The following is a 16,510-nucleotide window of genomic DNA, read 5'->3' on the forward strand; positions in this document are numbered from 1 at the left end:
TACCATAGAAAACTATTTATTCCACCAAGGTGTCTGTCATTTCGACAAAATCCAACACACTGCTTACATCACAGCAGGCCCTTATGGATGATTTCTGTGATGTTCGCTGGCTGACAGTGTTTAAAGAAGTGCTTAGGAATGGCGCTGTGGTGCAGTGGGTTAAAGCCCCAGCCTGCAACGCCGGCATCCCATATGGACCCTGGTTCAAGTCCCAGCTGCTCCACTTCAGATCCAGCTCTCTGCTGTGGCCTGGGAAAGCAGTAGAAGATGGCCCAAGTCCTTGGGCCCCTGCACCCATGTGGGAGACCGGGAAGAAGCTCCTGGCTCCTGGCTCCAGATCAGCCCAGTTCCAGCCATTGTAGCCATTTGGGGAGTGAACCAGCAGATGGAAGAACTCTCTCTGTTTCTATCTCTACCTCTCTCTGTAATTCTTTCAAATAAATAAACAAATCTTTAAAAACAAAAAATGAAATATAACTTTAAAAAAAAGAAAGAAATGCTTACTGTGACTCAGGTTCTTACAACCAGAAGGACGCAACTTGACCGCATAAGGTCAGGATGTGCACCACAGAAAGGCAGGAGCTCCCCCACGCACTGCCTGGGCAAGAGGCGTGGATGTCACATCCGAGCACCTGCTGCCAGTCCTCCTTGAACCTTCAGCCTCACAAATGCACACATTCATTTATTTATTTATTTATTTTAAACCGAGATCACAGGTTCTTTTTTTTTTCTTTTATTTGACAGATAGTGAGAGGGAGAGACAGAGAGAAAGGTCTTCCTTCCGTTGGTTCACCCCCCAAATGGCTGCTACAGCTGGCACACTGCGCCAATCCCAAGCCAGGAGCCAGGTGCTTCTCCTGGTCTCCCATGTGGGTACAGGGCCCAAGCACTTGGGCCATCCTCCACTGCACTCCCGGGCCACAGCAGAGAGCTGGCCTGGAAGAGGAGCAACCGGGACTAGAACCCGGTGCCCATATGGGATCCCGGTGCCGCAGGCGGAGAATTAACCAAGTGAGCCATGGCGATGGCCCATGCACACATCCTTTTACAAGTTTGCTCATACAGTGCGACCTTCTGCCCTTATAACCAATGCATTACTCCGGCCTTCCCAACAGTTACTTTGATTGCAAGTTTCCTAAGTCAAGTTCCTTTTCCCAGAAAATCCTGAGGTCATCTCTAGAGAGAAGACTTAGGGCAAACCGCTATCTTCAAAGGAGACTCTGCCTTCCTCGGCTGTAGCATCAGGAACCCCAAAGTCAAGAAAATGAGAAGCGGGGCCCTCAAATCATTGCCTGTCCCTACAACACCAGAAAACAGGGCAGAACAGGCTTCCCAGATGCTACAGTCAGTTCAAGCCAGTCTCAAAGCCATTGCCTTTCCAGTTTCTTTAAAAAAAATTATTTATTTATTTGAAAGTCAGGGTTACACAGAGAGAGGAGAGGCAGAGAGAGAGAAGGAGAGAAAGAGAAGTCTTCCATCCGCTGGTTCACTCCCCAGTAGGCTGCAACAACCAGAGCTAGGCTGATCCGAAGCCAGGAGCCAGGAGCTTCCTCCAGGTCTCCCACGTGGGTGCAGGGGCCCAAGGACTTGGGCCATCTTCTACTGCTTTCCCAGGCCACAGCAGAGAGCTGGATCGGAAGAGGAGCAGCCAGGACTCGAACTGGCACCCACATGGGATGCCGGCATTGCAGGCTGGGGTGTTAACCCGCTGCACCACGGCGCCAGCCCCAGGCACAGGGTTTTCCACATACAGGACCTGCAAGGTCAGTGACATGATTCCCATTTTCCAGCTGAGGAGACGGAAACACGGACACTAAAATACTGACTCCAACATCATTTTGTGTTACATTGCATGGGGGGGGGGGGGGGGCATTTGGCACAGAGGTTGAGACAGCACTTGGGACACCCACACCCCCGACCAGAGCACCTGGGTTGAGTCTTGGCTCTGCTCCCCACCCAGCTTCCTGACTTTGTGCACCCCGGGAGGCAGCGGGTGCTGGTCACGTGGTCGGGTTCCTGCTGCTGAGTTCTTGGCTCAGACTGAGTTCTTGGCTTCTGGCTTTGGCCTAGTCCGGCCCAGCTGGTGCAGACATTTGGGTATTGAACCAGCGGATGGGAGATATGGCGCTTTCTAATCTCTCCCTCTCTCTCTCTCCCTCTCTCTCTCTCCTTCTCTCTCTCTCTCTCTTGAACCAGCAGATGGGAGATATGGCGCTTTCTAATCTCTCTCTCTCTCTCTCTCTCTCTCTCCTCTTTCAAACCCAGAAAAATATTTCATTGTATTGCATACTCCCATTATAATCATACAATGAGAACACTGAGTTGCAATTAATACATTTTGCCGGTTACATATCAAACACTCTTTAGTGGTCCAATGTTCAGGTCCTTTTGTGTGGAGAGGAAGAAACCATCATTACCTACTTGGTGACAGGGTCATTAGGCTCAAGCCAGGAGAGGGCAGTAGAACATTAGCCAAGGAGCCACCAGCCACAGGGTCATCCACTAAGCAAGGTCCTCCCAAGTTTCTCTCCCAGCTGCCCATCTGCAGGACAACACAACAACACAGCGTCTTCAGGGGAGATGACAAGGCAGGCCAGGGCTTGGGTAGGCCAGAAGACCATGGTAAGCTGTGTAAGCAGGAGCCCCAAACCCCCAGCACACAGACTCCCATCCCACTGCGCCCTACCTTCAAGCACTCCAAGGCCTCGTGAGCACGGTCCCGAAGACCGATTACCTGGTGGGCTGGAGATGGGGAGTGGAGCTGGAGCCTGGTTCTTTTTTCAAGTTTTTATGTATGTCTTTGAGAGTTAGACTTACCCGGGGGAATGGGGGGAGGAGTCTTCCATCTGCTGGTTCACTCCCCAAGTGGCCACAATGGCCAGAGCTGGGCTGATCCAAAGCCAGGAGCCAGGAGCTTCTTCTGGGTCTCCCACGCAGGTGCAGGGGCAGAAGCACTTAGGCCATCTTCAATTGCTTTCCCAGGCCATCGCAGAGAGCTGGATCAGAAGTGGAGCAGCCGGGACTCAAACCGGCACCCATAAGGGATGCTGGCAACACAGGCAGAGGCTTAGACCACCACACCACAGCGCCGGCCTCTGGAGCCAGATTTCCAGGTAGCACTGCATACATACATGCCAGCCCCAGCCAGCAGCAACGAGCTGGAACAGGCTTGAACCACTTCCCAAGAGTGAACTGCTGAACTTCTAGAAAATGTTCAGGCTAATTGTTAAACACAGCCATTCTTAGAAATAACATGATATAAACTTCCAATTAAATTATATTAAAATAAAACATTAAAAATACTCAAAACTCATCTATTCCTAGCTGTCTTGCTGTATTTCACTACTCGGTGTGTTCCTGAGCCTACTGACAACTCTTGTACCTGCATGGTAGAGCTGTACAGCGCAGCCTGAGAAATTAGCAAATACTACAAATTACGGCTTCTGTTTGTCCGGAGATCCTATTGTTACACACTTAACTGAACAAGCCAGAGATGCTTCTCAAAGAGTGGAGAAGGTAAATATTTTTAGTAGACACAATTGCAAGGCCCTCTCATCAACACCGGCTAACAGGAGGAAGGCTAGCCAATGTCACGGCCAGTGGCTCTGGGTCTTGGGAGAAGCACAGTTGGATGATTGGTACCAAGAAGTGGGGAAAGGAAGGAGGGCATTTGGCCTGCAGGTGAAGATGCATTTGGGTGCTCATGGCCCACATCACAGACCCTGGCTCCTGACCCAGCCAGCTTCCTGTCAGCGCAGTCCCTAGGGGCCAGCAGGTGCTGGCTAAAAATAACTGAGTCCCTGCCATCCACACGGGGGACCCAGATTGAGCTCCTGGCTCCCAGCTTCCCCTTCTCACAGTTGCAGGCATTTGAGGAGTAAACTAGAAGACAGGAGGGGTGTGGGGGATGGGGGCTCACAACTCCCCCGACTGGACCCGGGAACTCCGCCTCCACCCAGGCGCCCTCAGGAATCCATGGCCGCGGCTCCCTGGGTCGGAGGAGGGCTCAGCAGCTCTCAGCGTGGCAAGTGCCGTCTCTTAGGTCCCAGGAGAGCAGAGCAGGGAGTGAACGAACTGGAGGAGCCTCACAGCTGCACGGAGGCCGGAGCCGCTATCACCCCCACCCGGTGGGGAAGAAAGGAAACTCCACAGCGAGCTGAGACCGCAGCTGCCGCGGGCAGTGGGCGGCTACACCAGGGTCAGGCCCGCAGCCCGCAGGGAGGCGAGGACGGAGGACAGCCTCTGCCTGTGCGTTCCTGTTCCTTGCACAGTTCAGAAGAAGAAAACCTCAATCTACCATGTTGGGTTTGTTCCCGCCCTCCGTCTGGCTGCCCCTCACTGGCCAGGGACCACATCTGTCCTGTGTGTCTTCGGGTAACTCCCGCAACCTCCCTGAGCTGCCGCGTCCTCCCAGGCAGGACGTATCTCCAAGCAGTACTGGCAGGACGGATGGGAGAAGAATAAACACTTAGCGCAGTGCCTGGTCCACAGCGGCCCTGAACAATGACAGTCATTAATTGTAACACCATCAGTTACAGCTCGAGTTACTGCTCTATAAAAACCCAGGCACTTCCGTGGAATCTGCACCCAGGAGACCCGAGGTAGAGAATGCCAGGGGACCAGAGAGAGACCCGAAGGCCACAGACTCCGCTCCAGGACCCACGTCCCACGCCCATCCTACACCCAGCAAGAGGTCCCCCTGACCACTGCACCACAGGAAGAAGGTGGCTGCTCCCCTCTGTTCAAAGGCAGCTCCAGTCTTCCGGGCCCTGGAGAGTCTGGGAGCCCCTGCCGCATGCAAGCCAACCCACTCTGGGACTTGCTGGCCCCCCAGGCTCCAATCTCATCTCCCGATGCCCTGCCCAGAACATGTGTGTTCCCCTGGGGGTGGCGCCCCTCGGCCTTCTCCCATGCATCCTTCGAAGGAAGTAGTTAGGAGGAAACACAGGCAGGATGGCCACGCTGTAGTGGAATGAGAAGGCCATGCCAAGATGGCCACTGGCAAGCGAGCATCAGTTACTCAGGAATGGCTTTGAAACTGCCTGGCAACAGGCTGTGATTGGATGGCTCTGGAAACTGCCTGGCAACAGGCTGTGATTGGATGGATTTGAAACTGCCTGGCAACAGGCTGTGACTGGTTGGGGCATAGACCGCCCCTTGACCAGATTGGCTGGTCTTGGCTATATAAGCTGTTGTACCAACTGTAATAAACGAGTCTGCTGCGGGCTGCTCGCCTCAAGCCTGCTTTCACCGGACTCCCGGGGTCTGTGTGTTGACTCCGCGCCTCTTGCCCCCACCAAGCTGCTCCTCTCAGAAACGAACCCACTGCAACATTGTTGAGAAATCAACGGCAACACCACATGACTGTGGCTGACCCACAAAGCTGTGCTTCTGAGCACCAGGTCCCCGGGAGAGAACAGTAGTCACCACACCTGCGAGTGCTGGGCACCGTGTGCTAAGTACTTTGCGAGCATCTGTTCAGGGAGACTCCCCACAGCGGGAGACATGCCAGGCTTAATCAGCCTCATTTTAGAGATTTCTAGGCTTAGAAAGTGCTAACAGGGGGCTGGTGCTGTGGTGTGATGGGGCAAGCCTCTGCCTGCAGCACCTGCATCCAATATGGCTGCTCCACTTCCGATCCAGCTCCCTGCTAATGTGCCTGGGAAAGCAGTGGAGGATGGCAAGTGCTTGGGCCCCAGCACCCACATGGGAGACCCAGAAGAAGCTCCTGGCTCCTGGCTTCAGATTGGCCCAGCTCCTGCCATTGAGGCCATTTGGGGAGTGAAGCAGATGGAAGACTTCTCTGTCTCTCCCTCTCTCGGTCTGTAAATTTGCCTCTCAAATAAATAAAATAAATCTTTAAAAAAAAAAAAAGCACTAACAAGCCAAGATTTTATTCTATCGTGCGATCCAGCTTCCACCCAAAGCAACCCAGGGGTCCTCATGTGGGATGTCTGGGTCCCTCCGATGTCTGAAAACAGGATTTCCACACATTCAGTGTCCCCTAGCCAACAGAAGTCTCTGGAAACCTTGGGGGTCTGAATTTACCTGTCAAATACCTGGCATGGGAACACTGCTTCCGCTAAGTCTGGCCGTCAGAATGCCTGCCGATCTCATCCGTCACCCAAATTAAGGGTGTCAGCATCTATTAAGAGTGAGGAGGCCTCAGGCCGCCACAGCCAATCGCTTCCTTAGCAACCCTCGCCTGCTGATCAGAGCCCCAGAGACGAGTATTTGGGGCATGGTTGGAAGCTGCCGTTTCCACCCTAAAACTGCTCTTTTTCAGGGTTAACTTTGGCCCCTGAAATAAGAAGATTATGCATGGTGAGTTAAAGAAGGTTGAGAAATCTTCCTGAAATAAGAGGCAACCTCCTGGGATTTTTTTTTTTAACTTTTTAAAGATTGATCTATTTATTTGAGAGCCAGAGCCACACACACACACACACACAGAGAGAGAGAGAGAGAGAGAGGAAGAGAGAGAGAGTGCGTGCTTCCTTCTGCTCACTCCTCAAATGGCCGCAGCGGCCAGAGCTGGGCCAATCCGAAGCCAGGAGCCAGGAGCTTCCTCTGGGTCTCCCATGTGGGTGCAGGGGCCCAAGGGCTTGGGCCATCTTCCACTGCTTTCCCAGGCCATCAGCAAGGAGCTGGATCAGAAGAGGATCAGCTGGGACTCAAAACGGTGGCCATATGGGATGGCAACGCTGAAGACCTCCTTGTTTTGAGTGGAGTTCTCCTGAGAGAGACAGGCCCTCTGTCCCCAGCAGGAGCAGCCTTGGCACGTGGCCGAGAAACCCAAGGGCCCCCAACTGACAACCGATGGACCCTGCAGACGATGATTCTGCCAGGACACAGCCCTGCTGGGTAAGGGAGGGGAAGAAGAGACCCCAACACAGAGAAGGAGAATACAGCCGGGGTCGCCAAATACGGATGTGGACTTCGCCTGGTCGAGACCAAAGGCGCACCGAGCTGTGAGACCGTGGAGAGACCCAGGCCAGGAGCCCTCCTTTCCCTCGGCACCTCCAGTCGTGACACTGGGAAGCACACCCATTTGGGAATAGGCACGGGAGCCCAGGAATGAGGATGCTCCTGCCAGAGGGGGTGCTCTGAGTGCGGAGCGATTGGGATGTTAGGGGCATCGAGGCCCAGCCGAGGGCCAGGACGAGGTCGCGGACCTCCAGGGTGGGTCACAAGGCCCCAAGAGCAGACGTCAGAGGCAGGAGGCCCTGGAGAAAGCCAGAGACAGCAGCAGGTTTGCAGCTCGGGCTCCTCCCTCCGTTGGCAAGATCAACGGTGAACTGCCGACTGCAGGCACCGCATTGAGAGATGAATTTTGTCATAAACTGTTCTTCATTTGGCAGGATGCCTTGTGTTGCATACTTAAAGAGACACCTTCAAAAACCCTCTGTGAACTGGAAAACATGTTCTTATCCCCCAGAGGGCCAAGGGCTCCCTGCCCTGGACAAGGAGCAGACACAGCCTGCATCAGGTTGGCAGATTTGGGGGTTGCACGCCTTACCCTTGTCGGGCAAGTGAAAACAAACTGCCTCTAAGAAACAGGGCTAGGTGGGAGCGACGGCAGGTTCCAGCGGGAGGTGGCTGGGTGGCCGGGCTCATCCCACAGGGTGTGGGGGCTAATCAAGGACACCTGGGGGCTGGGGAGTGCCGGCGTTGTAGCACAGCTGGTTAAGCTACCACCTCCGACGCCGGTATCCCACACGGGTACTGGTTTGAGTTCAGGCTGCTCCACTCCTTATCCAGCTCCCTGCTAATGGCCTTGGAAAAGCAGCGGAAAATTGGTCCAAGTCCTTGGGCCCCTGTACCCAGGTGGGGGACCTGGATGAAGCTCCTGGCTCCTGGCTTCAGCCTGGTCTTGCCCCAGCCATTGGGGCCATTTGGGAAGTGAACCAGCAGATGGAAGCCCTCTCTCACCCTCTCTCTGGCTCTCTTCCTCTCTGTGTCTCTTCCCCACCTCTCTCTGTAACTCTTTCAAATAAATAAATCTTAAGGAAGGTGTCTCTGGCCACGAGCCATCCCTAGCCCTGGATGAATGCGTGACCATTCCCGAAAGATGGGCCAATGTTGTGGACACCCAGAGAGCTTGACAAACCGGCACTTAGTCATCCAGGGTGCTGTCACGTGGCTTCCAGTGTCGCTTAATCAGCACACCAAGTAACGTTCAGAACAGGGCATTGAGAAGCTCCAAAGGAAGCCCTTCTGATGACTATGTGGTGGAGCGAAACGAAGCAAGAAGTCAAGACCGGGAAGGCGTCCGGGGTGGGCGACAAGGGATGAAGAAGTCACAAGTAGGCATAAGCGAGATGCCTTGCACGGAGGAGAAGGGGCAGGCAAAGGGTCTGCACTAGCAGGTGGAGAGACGTCAGAGGGGTTAGGGGCAATGGGTACACTGGAGAGGGGCTGGAAGGCAGCCTGACGGGTTCTCTATGACCAAGCTCTGGGCAGGCTCCCAGGAAGCTTTCTTGTCTAGCCGTCAACCTTGGCCTACACAGAGCTAACCAAACACCAACACAGCTTCCAACAGCTCAAGGCCGCATCCCTAGGATGGCCCTAACCCAGCTCCCCATCCCGGCAAGGGCCTGCGGGAGAAAACTCAAGGCTGCCAAGGCATTTCCTGTCAGGCACAACCCACCCCTGAGGACAGCAGCCCTGTCTCCCAGTCTCCATGGGAGTTTTTGGTTTTTTTGTTTGTTTTGTTTTTGTTTTTGTTTTTTGTTTTTTGTTTTGACAGGCAGAGTGGTAGTGAGAGAGACAGAGAGAAAGGTCTTCCTTTTCCGTTGGTTCACCCAAAAGTGGCCGCTGCAGCCAGTGCGCTGCGCTGATCCGAAGCCAGGAGCCAGGTGCTTCCTCCTGGTCTCCCATGCAGGTGCAGGGCCCAAGCACTTGGGCCATCCTCCACTGCACTCCCGGGCCAGAGCAGAGAGCTGGACTGGGAGAGGAGCAATCAGGACAGAATCTGGCGCCCCAGTTGGGACTAAAACCCTGTGTGCTGGCGCCGCAGGCGGAGGATTAGCCTATTGAGCCGCGGCGCCGGCCGCTATGGGACTCTTGACTGGGACCTCGGTCACCAGGACAAACGCCTGCCCCTCCTCCCGTGGTCTGAGGTCCAGTCACAGGAACTTGTAGCAGCTGTACTCTGGTAAGTGCAGGCAGCCAGGACAGAGCTCCAGATCCTGGCAGGTCTCTCTGAGGGCTGAGGCAAACACAAATGAACGGCAGCGGTCTTCAAGAGCAACACACAGAATGCAGGAACGTAATAACGCACACGGCTTCTGTGGGGACGCCTGCAGGTGTGCGTGCGGCACGGCTTCCACTACACAGGCTCTAAAATCCTCTCTCCTCCCACCCCCACGGCACTCGCTCCTTCCTCCTCCACCCCCGGGGGAGCCTGCCTGACCTCTGCCTCCTGGGTCAGGGCCCCGTCCGGCCCTCGGCAGGAAAATGCAGCCTCATGTCCTGTCTCAGCCGCTCTGCTCTGGCTTTGGGGTCTGGAGTTGTTCAGAAGCAAGCCTGCCCTGTGTTATTGTAACCAGAAGTTCCATGGCTAAGCTTATAGTGCATCAGAAGCAAAGCCAGTGTAGTAAAAGGACCCTCGAGGTGGGTGGGGACCCCCGTGGGCTTTGAGAGGAAGTCAGCTGAATGAGAAGGTGGAGGAGACCCCAGAGAGCTTCAACCTCTGACAACTAAGACAGGTGATACCATAGAAGTGGGCCGGGTGGGAGGAAAACTCCACGGTGGGCTTCCCAAGGTCTAACCGATGATCCTGTAGACAAGCGAGCCAAGAGAGCAGAGCCGAGGCTCTCTGGGGACACAGTCCTGCGCCCCGCACACAGCCCAGGGCACCGGCCACAGAATGCCAGGCACCCAGGAAAAGACAAAAACGCACGGGGTCTACTGTCTGGAAACAAAGCACCTGTTGAGACAACCAAACGCTGCCCAGGAAGTGACCACCCCTGCGTGGGCAGTGAAACTGGGCAGTGAGGCTCCTGCCTGGGGGGCACACGAGGGCGTGGCAGTTCGAGCTGGATACCCCAGCGTGGGTGCACACACACACAAGCGAGCAGCGACTCCAGGCGGCAGAGATCAACATGAGCAAACCCAGGACAAACAGTACGAGGTTGCCTTGAGAGAGCTCGCATCCCGTCCAGAAGGGAGCCGGAACGAAGAGGGCAGTGAGCTGCCAGCCACTAGGCCAGGAAGCTCTTGTCCGTGAGCTCCCAGTGCACCTTCTCCCCGGGCTCGCGGATGCCGGGCCGGGGCTCCGATAACCACACCCCTGCCCGGCCAGCTGCTCCCCGCCAGAGACTGCAAGGCTGGAGGAGGAGCGGACAAGCTGTTTCCTGTCCGCTTCCTGTTTCTCTTGGCCTCACCCCCCTAGCTCTTCTTCATCCTGGCAAAGGCTCCTGCTTCCCTTTGGATCCAGCTCAGAGTTGGGTTTTTCGTTGTTTTGTTTCTGGCTTGCAGCCGGAAGAGGCACCAGCCCCGGCCCAACAGCACCTGCCCAGAGGCCTCGGTTTCCGGTCCAACGTTAGAACTGTGATGGGAAAAACAACGCAGCTCTGCCTTGTTTGCCCAGCTCAGGGAGGCAGCCGCCTCCGAGGCCACCTCCTCTGTGACAAGGGTTCCCTTTCCACCTTCCAGTTACCTCGTTCCTAACTCTACACCTCGACAACTGCTCATAATTGGGGCTGGCACTGTGGAGCAGCAGGTTAAAGCCCTGGCCTGAAGTGCCGGCATCCCATATGGACACCAGTTCTGGTCCCGGCAGCTCCTCTTCTGATCCAGCTCTCTGCTATGGCCTGGGAAAGCAGTGGAAGATGGCCCAAGTCCTTGGGCCCCTGCACACATGTGGGAGACCCGGAAGAAACTCCTGGCTTCGGAGAGGTGCAGCTCTCCCCGTGTGTGGAGTGAGAGTCCTCACTACCCAGCTTAATTCCCTGTCCTATCTTAGTCAAATTCTAATCAGGACACAGAAATCAACCCAGACTCCCTGCTCCCACTTTTTCAAAATATTTTGTTTGAGAGACAGACGCAGAGAGATCTTCCATCCATCCATGGGTTCACTCCCCAAATGCCTGCAACAGCTGGGACTGGGCCTGGTTGAAACCAGGAGCCTGGAACCCACCTTGGCCTCCCACGTGGGTCGGGGCAGGTGCCCAAGTGCGTGAGCCATCACTGCTGCGTGGGGGGGGGGGGGGGTTGCGTTAGCGGGAAGCTCAAACCAGCTATTTTAGTAGAATTTATTATGAGCAATTTTTCACTCTGGGGAGTGAACCATCTTTCAAATAAATAAAATAAATCTTTTTAAAAATTGCTCTCACTCCACACATGGGGAAGAGCAGGAACAGCCTTTCCAGTCTTTAAACAATTAAATCCTCCTTTGCATGTGTATCCTACGGGGCTCCGGCTCCTAATCCAGAGGTAGGTACCAACCCCAAAGGCTTATGTGACAGTGGGACTCCATGCAGCCTGGTCGCTCCTGAGATACCTGCTGTCCAGCCCACCCGCCTCACTGAAACAGGGCTCTGGGTTTTTCTGTCCACTCTAGGGCTCAGGAATCCTCGCCTCCTAGAAGGCTCAGGGTCCAGCTGATGGGTTCCGATCCTCACCAGGCAAGAGCACTGGAGAGGCTGCAGGGATGGTCATCTAGAGAGCAGTTAGGGACCAGTGAGGACACCCACCCACCCCAGGGGAGTGCCCGCGTCAGTCCCCAGTCCACATAAAGCATCTGACCACTAGAGCCAGCAGAGGGCTGATACTCAGAAGCACAGAAGTGGAAGCACACCCCGATAACTGAAACAGGATCAGCAAAATGAATGTCCTTTGGTTTAAGAATTTATTTGGAAGGCAGAGTTACAGAGAGGGAGGGAGAGCCAGAGATCAATCTTCCATCCACTGGTTCACGTGCCCAGACGGCAGCAACAGGCCAGGAGCCAGGGGCTTCTTCCTGGTCTCCCGCCTGGGTGCGGGGGCCCAAGCACCTGGGCCGTCCTCTGCTGCCCTCCCAGGCCATCAGCAGGCAGCAGGGAAGCGTGGATTTGAGGAGTGGCTGATACCCCCAGCCAAGCCCCAGTGCACTGCGCCACTGTAGGTGAGCAGGGATTAATCAGCCACATGCCACAGGGCACAAGAAATGGAAAGGAGAAGGCATGGGAAGCCTGTAGGCCGTGGCGCAGTAGGTTAATCCTCCACTTGCAGTGCCGGCATCCCATGTGGGCGTCGGTTCTAGTCCCGGCTTCTCCTCTTCCGATCCAGCTCTCTGCTGTGGCCTGGGAAAGCAGTGGAAGTCGGACCAAGTCCCTGGGCCCCTGCACCCACGTGGGAGACGCAGAGGAAGCTCCTGGCTCCTGATCGGCTCAACTCCAGCCATTGCAGCCATTTGGGGAGTGAACCAGCGGATGGAAGACCTTTCTGTCTCTCCCTCTCACTATTTATAACTCTACCTCTCAAAAAAATAAAATAAAATCTTAAAAAAAAAAAAGGCAGCAAGCCTGCAGGCAGACCTGAGACCCCGCAGGAACGTGGGCGGTGGTCGGAGGTCATCAGCCAGGGTCACCCACAAGCAAGGGAAGGCCAGATGCGGCAGGGAAAGGCAAGTGCCCCCCCCCCCAACTCCCCTTACCCCCACCCACCCCGCCCCGCAACGCTGGGCTCCAGGTGCCCACAGACAAGCAGGTGGCGCCAAGCAGCGGCCGGAAATGAAACCTTAACAGGAAGGAGCCGCAAATGGCTGTCCCCCGGGCTCGAAGCCCCTTCTCCTGACCTAACAGACCTGCTCCAACCGGACCATACAGGCGGCCCCGGGCGCCCGCAGGTCACGTCAACGCCCGTGCCAGTGCGTGGAGAGGCTGGGCCGGGAAGCAGCCCCCACCGCGGTGTCGCTCACGGCGCCCCGGCGTCACGGGCCTGGGCGATACTGCCCGGTACTGGCCCCGGGTGCGTCTCTGCCCTGGGGCTAGCACCGTGCGGCGGACAGGGAGGAGGCTGGGGGGCGGAGGGAGGTCAGCTGGTCGCCCCAGCAGGGTCCCCCGGAGTGCACCGCTGTGACCCGAGGGACACACGGAGATGAGGCCGGAACGGGGCGAGATAGCGTGCGCCACCGCGAGTCACCCTGGGGGCCCACGGCGGGGCGACCTGAGAGCGAATCGGCGTCCCCCAGGGCGCAGGCGCGAAAAGCAAGCGGACCCCGAGCCCAGCCAGCCCAGGAGACCCTGCAGCCACAAGACCAGAAGCACCAACCGGAAGTGACGCAACCCTCCTGCGCCGCCTCGGAGGCTTGGGGCGTGGCTATGGAGCGTCCGGCCAATCGGTGTCCGCGATGCGCGGTCACGTGACAGTGGGCGTGGGTCGGGCTCTTCCGGCCGCGGTGCCCTTAGAGGTTGTGGGTTCCTGGCTTTGGATTGTCTTTGTCACCGTTCTCGGCCCCGCCCACCGGAAGCCCTGAGGCCCGAGAGAACGGCCACGCAGGAAATGTGGGGCGCCCCTGCCTGAGCTAGCGTGGCGGGTCCGCGGCCGCTTCGCCCCGGGGGTTGGGGAGACTCGCCGGAGCCGCGCACAGCCCGGCGTTCCGTGTGCGCCGCGTGGCGTCTCCGAGCACGGCGCCCACGGGCCGAGCCGGGCCGGCTGGAGGCGCCGCTGAGCCGGGCGCGCCCTCCGTGGGGCTGGGGGCCGGCCCCGGCCTTCCCTCCGTCTCGGCGGGTGAGTGCCGCAGGCCCCGCGGCGGGAAGGAACTGCTCAGAGCCCGGCGGATTCGCCTCGGAAGTCCTGGGACTCGGGTTCGGAACCGCCCTGCGTGGTCACGGACAGACGCCGTGCACCTGACTCGAGTCCTGCGAGCACCGAGCAAGGCCGGCAACCTGGCTCCTCAAGAGATCGCCCATCGGATTAAGACGCCAGTTCCTGGTGTGACCATTACCCGTCGTATGCGGATACTCAGTCTCTGCTTTGGCGCAAAGCAGTTTGAAATCCATGCCTGGTTTTTCATAATACACACCGCCCCTGACCCTTCCACGCACGATTATCACCCGGTACCCCATAAATACGTGTAATTGTGTCGATTTAAAGTAAATCTGCTGGGGCATAGCGGGTAAAGCCGCCGCCTGCAGCGCCGCCATCCCATATGGGCGCAGGTTCGAGTCCCGGCTGCTCCACTTCCGATCCAGCTCTCTGCTATGGCCTGGGGAAACAGTAGAGGATGGCCCAAGTCCTTGGGCCCCTGCACCCGCGTGGGAGACCCGGAAGAAGCTCCTGGCTCCAACCATTGCGGCCATTTGAGGAGTCAAATAGCAGGTGGAAGACCTCTCTCTCCCTCTCTTTGCCTCTTGAATAATAAATAAGTTTAGAAAAGAAAAAGGAAAGACAGCTATGATCCCGACGCCCAAGCTAGAGATCACGACTCTCACGCCTTGTGTTTGGGACAGACTCACTCGGAGTCCTAGTCCCCAGCGCCTCAGAATGCGACTGCATTGGAGACAGGGGCGGTTGTGGGGAGGGTAGCCCTGGCCGGAGGTGTGAACACAGAGGCAGAGGCCTGTGGCCATGTGCAGACAGCATCCGAAGCCCCAGCGGGTACCAGCCCGCCCACACCTCCAGGGCTGTGAGGCCGGAAGCACCTGTTGTTTCAGCCACGCGGGGCGCGGTGGACACGAGCAGGCAGCCAGAGCGAGGGCAGGGTCTCACCCAGCACAGGCCGCAGGGGCATGCTTCTCCCCCCCCACGCAGGACGCACCCCTGCGCGGGCTACGGGGGCTCCCCTTCCTCTGGGAATGTGACCGCCAGGCCTGTGACGGTCGAGGGCACCGGTGCCTCTGGCTGCTCGGGCCACGGTGGCAAGCACACGCAGACACCTCCGAGGGCGCGGAGACGCAAGGGGGGAAGCCCCCGAGGGCCAGGCCATGGTCCACTCTGTGCACGTGGGCTAGGAGGAGCCGGCGGAACCTCAGGGGTCCCCACGCTGACGTCAGGCAGTCCCAGAGGGCTGCGCGTGTCGCCAGGTTGTTCACATCTTCAGTTCACGGGGACGGCTTCCGAACCCCCAGCACTCACGGGCGCTCGGGTCCCTGCCGTCAGACGCCGCGGCGTCGGCTCACCCCTCCGGCTTCCCTCACCAGTTCCACGGAAAGTGTCCTGGCGCTGTGTCCTTGAGGGCGGGGAGGTGGCCTGCAGGTGGCCGGCACGGGCTTCTGTCCCCAAGCACCCTCGGTCCGCACAGGGCCGGGGGCTTTGTGAGACGGGCACCGCGCTACGCTGCCCTTTTTGCCCACGTGATCGGAGGCTTTGATGTCCTGTCGGTGTTGGCCAACCCATCCGAATGCGCTCTCATCCTGGGATCGGCCGCCGCGGGGATGACAGGGTGTGGTTACCCTGTGGTGGCCGTCCCAACGCCAGTCTTCTCTCAACACGATTCTGTCAGGTACACCGTCTGCTTTTCAGATGGTTAAAACAAAATGCCACAGGACTCAGGACGGGCAGCTGGTTTTGAAGGAAAAATATTATTTTTTAAATATTTGTTTATTTATTTGAAAGAGCTACACAGAGAGGGAAGGAGAGGCAGGGTGGGGGGTCTTCCGTCTGATGGTTCACTCCCCAGATGGCTGCAACGGCCGGAGCTGCACCAATCCGAAGCCAGGAGCCAGGAGCTCCCTCCTGGTCTCCCACGTGGGTGCAGGGCCCATGGACTTGGACCATCTTCTACTGCTCTCCCAGGCCACAGCAGAGAGCTGGATCAGAAGTGGAGCAGCCGGGACTTGAACCAGCGCCCATGTGGGATGCCAGCACTGAGGGTGGTGGCTTCACCTGCTGCGCCACAGCGCCGGCCCCAGAAGAGTCTTTATTTTAGGCTCTTTTTCTAATCAAAGAAATAGATCACGTGACCTGAAAGCTAGGAAGGGTCTCCTGCAGTGAGTGTGCACTGGGAACACACGCCTCTCCACGCAGCCTCTCCACGCATCTCCACGCATCTCCACGCAGCCTCTCCACACATCACGCAGCCTCTCCACGCAGCCTCTCCTCGCCTCTCCACGCAGCCTCTCCACGCAGCCTCTCCACACATCTCCACACATCTCCACGCAGCCTCTCCACACATCTCCACGCATCTCCACGCAGCCTCTCCACGCATCTCCACGCAGCCTCTCCACACATCTCCACGCATCTCCACGCAGCTCTCCACGCAGCCTCTCCACGCATCTCCACGCAGCCTCTCCACGCATCTCCACGCAGCCTCTCCATGCATCTCCACGCAGTCTCTCCACGCCTCTCCACGCAGCCTCTCCACACATCTCCACGCAGCCTCTCCACGCATCTCCACGCAGCCTCTCCATGCATCTCCACGCAGTCTCTCCACGCCTCTCCACGCAGCCTCTCCACGCATCTCCACGCATCTCCACGCAGCCTCTCCACGCATCTCCACGCAGCCTCTCCACGCATCTCCACGCATCTCCACGCATCTCCACGCAGCCGGAAGCGAGGGGGCAGCACCGGTCTCTCCCCAGGGACC

The sequence above is a fragment of the Lepus europaeus genome, chromosome 2 (genome assembly GCF_033115175.1).
Source record: "Lepus europaeus isolate LE1 chromosome 2, mLepTim1.pri, whole genome shotgun sequence".
Taxonomy (NCBI): domain Eukaryota; kingdom Metazoa; phylum Chordata; class Mammalia; order Lagomorpha; family Leporidae; genus Lepus; species Lepus europaeus.